The 5615-nt window shown below is 44.0% G+C and overlaps 1 pseudogene; it reads right to left on the minus strand.

Moving 5' to 3' along the window:
- Nucleotides 1-534: 534 nt before the first annotated feature.
- LOC119570014 lies at nucleotides 535-2695 on the minus strand (annotated as a pseudogene).
- Nucleotides 2696-5615: the final 2920 nt, after the last annotated feature.

Consider the following 5615-nt stretch of genomic DNA (forward strand, 5'->3'; position numbering starts at 1 on the left):
GTGTGTGTGTGTGTGTGTAGTGTGTGTGTGTGTGTGTGTGCGTGTGTGTGCTGTGTGTGCGTGGTGTGGTGCGGTGTGTGCGTGTGCGTGTGCGTGATGCGTGTGTGTGTGTATACATATATTATATTATATATAATATTATATATATAATTTTTTCTTATATATATATATATATTATATTTTTATTATTATTATATATATATTATATTCGTGTTGTGTGTGTGTGTGTGTGTGTGTGTGTGTGTGTGTGTGTGTGTGTTTGTGTGTGTGTGTGTGTGTGTGTGTGTGTGTGTGTGTGTGTGTGTGTGTGGTGCGTGTGTGTTTTTTGGGGTGTGGGGCTTTTTTTCCATCTGTTTTATCCACTGATACAAATGCAGCTTTACGCTGTCTCATGCTAAAACTTAGGACTATAGCGTTGGCTTAACGGCGTGCTTATTCGCCTGGGGTACACTTTATCCAATAAAGTCTGGAGTGCAGTCGGATTCTCCGGCGGACCCGGCAATGTCGCACTTTTTAAAAGACAGTCGTGGGCCACTATTCTAACAGATGCAAGAACCGCAGCAGCAGTTCGTCGGGGGATGGTGTTTCGCACGGCAAGGACTTCGGGGTCGTCGCAGGTAGCCAGTCTTGATAAGAGGCTGCTGAAGACGGCTGCTTCGTTGCCCCGGCGTTCCGAAGGCGTCAGGGAAACTTTGGGGGCCAAGAGTGCAGCTGAGGGGCTTTTTGTTTCCTGTTGCTGCTGGGAGATTTCGTTTTGCTTATAGTGTCTTGGACGGATACGCGCATTTTTAACGAAGTTTTCGGCTAGGGAGTTGATGAAAGTCAGTGAGGCTTGTAGTGGCGGCTGTGCACGGAATTCTAGTACTGGTGTATTTCTGTTAGTTGCCGTGCTTCTCGCTGGCTCCTGATTATGACCTTTAGAATATCGGAACCATGCTGCCATCCATGCACAGCTATTAGGTAACGTGACAACAAAGCAAGGTAATGGCTTCGGGCCGTGGACGCGACCTCGCGGTTTCTCAATCCTGGCTTTGTCGTAGAACAAGGAGAGCACTTCTGTCAACAATGATACGTTAGAGTCGGCGTAGTTTGTGACAGTAATTCGTGTAAAACTTCATAATCGCCAAAAATGCCGTGTGTGACGATCTGGCGAGCTTTTGACGCCGAGAGAATTGGTAAGCAGGATTGGTTTGGGGAAGCGTCACTACGCGGCCATGTGTACGTCTAACGTCTATATGTTGTGCAGCTGAGATGTGGGTGGCTGATTGCTACAGCTAGACGCAAGAGACGAGGCTTGTCACTCAACTAACGCTTAAAGAACGGTATCTTCGTAAAAAAATGATCTTGCGCTCTAAAAACAGGCTGTATATTTCCCCATATCCTTCGATTGTATCCGTGCCAAATGCTGGTGAAGATTTGACGTTAAGGTCCCAAAGGGTTTTCAGCTTGATGAGACCCTGAGCTCGTCGAAATCATTAGGCTTAAGACAGTCTTCACCTCCTTGTCAGTCAAAATCTTTAAGGGGCGATCATACACAGGACTTTTCCGTCGGTCTTGTCGAAAGGAGGCTTTCATGGCTGCCACCAAGTCCATCACTTTTGGTCTTCTCTTGAAACGGATAAACCCTTTCTTTCGACTTACATACTGCTACTTCGTGAATCTTTAGTCGATTCTTCGTTATTCGGACTGGGTGAGGCTGGGTGTTTGCTGGGACGGAAAGGTTTCCATAATGGATATGGACGGACAGGTTTTATGCCATTCCCCCCGACTTTGCTGTCACAGTTAGCAGGGGGTTTTCTGGCCTTTCGGATTTTTCCGGGGAAAGATGTGGCATTGCCGTAAGCGCTACTGAATCGGAAAAGTAAAAGCCCTCTAAGGAACATTCATTGATAATCGGTGAGTTTCCATAGCTGTAAAGGTTATGTACTTGATGAGTGGAATCATAGGGTTGGTGTTATTGAGCAAAATTTGGTTTGACTAGAGAGACCTGTCTTATCAGACTTTGATTGTTGCAAAGACACTGGTTGGCGCAGGAGTAAATGGGTAAATGTGAAAATGGCTGAGGTGGCTTTGGTTTTGGGTTCCTAGCGACTCCATACGCCTTTGTGTACCTAACGAAGGTTTCGTCCGCTCTGGACCGGCACCGGTTGTATGCCCTTTGCTTTCGCTCCCCCGCTGCACTCTCTTGAAGGCGTGGCCTCCCAACAGCACAGGATTAGCTCGCCGCGGGAGGTTCTCATTCAAGTGCAGAACCGCGGGGGGAACATGGAGCAGTTCGTTGGGCAGTGGCGTTGGATTCCTGGCCGCGAGGGAGCGCAGTTCCCCTCCAACCACGTCAGATAGTCAGTCTAATGAAAACCCTGATTCCCTTTTTTGGGAGGAGGGCGGGTATGCCTTAATTGTTTTGACTGCTAACTTTGCTCTCACGAAGTGCTAACCTATGTCATAACATTCTTCCTTTGGGAATTAAATTATCTCAAAAATTACCTGCCGTTATGACCTCTTCGACGACGCACTTTGAGGAAAGTAAAGCATAATATGTTGAAATTCGCTTTTTCCCTCCAGTATCCTTGGTGCTGACTAGGTATTGTTGAAGACAGCTTTCGTTAAAATGTATTGTTTTCTTGTGTGATGTCGAAAATCTTTTGCGCCTGGCGAGATGAGCCCGCCACATGGATTCTTTTCCCACAGCCATGTCAGTCGGGGCGCTCAGCGTCCGTGAAGCCAGCGGCCGCGGGGAATCTCCAGAGCTTCAAGCCAGGCACCCGCTGTGTCATCTGCCAGTCTGCAACAGAGAGAGCGGGGGTTACACTTGAGGCGAACAATAACAACAATGCGATAAAGAATAAGTTATCAGTGATATCCATATTGGTGCTGCAAGCATAACAGATTCTAAGAACATTGTATTGACGACATCACCATTATCCTCATTAATAAAAATGACAAAAATTATCGAATTATTTAATGAAAAAGAATGATAAAACAGTACTGTGTTAGAACAAAAAATACTTTGCTTTTCTACGTCCCCTCACTGAATTATATTTTTTTTTCTGTTTCTTTATTTTAAAAATAATGTTACATATATTTTTAAATTTAGCTACGTATGTGAAAACTTTCAGTAATGAACTCTAATACTCATCAGTAGATGACGCATATTCAATAATTAGAAACTGAAAGATGGATCTGATAAATTATCCGACAGTTAAAGATATGTTCTATTTCAAGTAAGCATGATAAGCATGCGATAAGCGGCCAGTCCCAACGAGGTCCCGCACGCCACCTTTGGAAAATGCGCACTGACATGGCGTCCACGTGCCAGCTGTTGAGGAGTCATGTCCTTGTCACGTTTTGGCGCGAGACACGGTGGTCAGCGAGCGGCATCGAAGAGGCTCACTTTGATCCATGCCTTGACAGACCCTCGCCTGTTTTATCAAAAGCGTCTATTTGAATCGACAACTTGTAAAGTGAAGCAGAAAGTTATTCCGAGGGGTAGATCTGGCGATCAGGCGTGATTCAACAAGTGTTCTAGTGCACAGGTGATGGGGATAGAAAAGGGAGGCTGATAAGGGGGGTTGGGGGGGGAGAGGGGCGCAGTTTTGCTGTTACAACCATGACCTACACCCACAGCAACTAGTTGCGTAGGAGCTGCAAGTTGAAATGAAAATGAAAGTGAAAGTTTGAAGATGTTGCTGATTCATTATCAAAAAAAAAAAAAAAAAAAAAAAAAAACGCAGCATCACCATTACCAAGCATATTCATTTTTTCTTGCAAATGAAAACTTGTTTATCCCACAAGCTTGCTACTATTTGCCCGTTGCGGCGCAAGATCGATACTCGAATCTCAGAAATGTGATTATTCCCAAAAATATTCTTGAGCGTTACCTGATCGGGGGCCACTCGTTCACAAGCGCTCGATGACCGGGGAATAGTTTCAGTGAAGCGCTGTTGGTGGCTTGCGAGGGATGACGAGGCAGGGCTGTGGTTAATATATATATATATAATATATATAATTATATATATATATATATATATTAAAATATATATATATATATACATATATATATATATATATAATATATATATATATATATATATATAATATATATATATAAATATGTGTGTGTGTGTGTGTGTGTGTGTGTGTGTGTGTGGTGTGTGTGTGGTGTGTGTGTGTGTGTGTGTGGTGTTGTGTGTGTGTGTGGTGTGTGTGTGTGTGTGTGGTGGGTGTGTATTTATTTTATATATATGTGTGTGTGTGTGGTTGTGTGTGTGTGTGGGGTGTGTGGTGTGTTTTGTGTGGGGTGGGTGTGTGTGTGTGTGTGTGTGTGTGTGTGGGGGTGCGCGCGTGTGTGTGTGTACTAATATTAAAAGCACTGTCGCCTGGCAAAGCATGCACAGGGAGTTTCATGAGCCAGCCGAAACAATTCGCTGCTGATTGAAGTCTTGATTCTTGTAGATCTAAATCAGTCGTGTAGGTCCGATGCAGACATTATTTAGGTGTTAGGATGATGATAATATCGATGCTGATCACTGGAGCAATACGTAATTGTGGTGCACTAAATACTGTTGTTTATCATTTACCCCATAATGATAAGCATGATAATAATTATTTGTATCATGGTTATCTTACATATATTAATAATTTTATCACTGTCCATTACGGTACCAGTGTTATGATTCTAATGATTATTATGATAATAATGGTGATGGTGTCCGTTAGGACGTTGCATGCCAGTTTTCGCCTGAAAATATATTTCATGTGACTGGAATTCGGAGTGTAAAATATGCATTTTATGCCTGAAACATATACCGTGAGACTGCGGATTGCGGGAAGGGAAAGGGAAAGGGGGATAGGGAGAGGAAGGCGAAAGGTAGGAGTGGGTTGGAAGAGGGAGAGTACCTTTTTTTATTATTTGTTGATTCATTCATTCATTTATTTATTCATTGTTTCGTGAAATTTCCACGGGTAGTGCTAGTTAACAATAATTAATATTATTGTCATTATCATTATCATCATCACCATCTCTATCACCATCACCATCACCACCAAGAAATTGATTTAATAGTTTTCCCAGCAAGCGAGACCTTGTTTCGGATTCTGGCATTCTGGTTTTGGCTTCGCTTTAGCTCTCCTAAAAGCCAAACGCAAGCAGCAGCCGAGGCGATGCCATTCCGCCGCCTCGCGCCAGTGTTTGTATATACATGTATACTTGTCTGTATGCAGTATAACGGGTATAGAACCCAATTACATTGGCTTGCTGAGGTATTGATACTGGTATTCGGCTTGACTCTTTATTTGAGAGTTGACACCACGCATTATATGAACACATGAGACATGTCTAGTTATGCGGTAATCGCGCTATGCGAGTCGCAGCTAGCTCGCCCGGTCAAACGAGGTCAGATATAAAATGTGACCTCCGCCCTCGCTGAGCGGGTGGTTCTTATCTGGGACTTTGGATCCGCGTGGTAACCAGCCACGTGGTCCACTGGTAACGAAATAGAATTATCCACATCCTCTAACGAAATAAAATTATCCACATCCTATATTGCTCGCTACCTATCGCGCCTCGCCTCGAGCGCCTTCACATTTTGCCCTCGGGCGCCTCTATGCGGTTC

The sequence above is a fragment of the Penaeus monodon genome, unplaced genomic scaffold (genome assembly GCF_015228065.2).
Source record: "Penaeus monodon isolate SGIC_2016 unplaced genomic scaffold, NSTDA_Pmon_1 PmonScaffold_20827, whole genome shotgun sequence".
NCBI classification, from domain to species: domain Eukaryota; kingdom Metazoa; phylum Arthropoda; class Malacostraca; order Decapoda; family Penaeidae; genus Penaeus; species Penaeus monodon.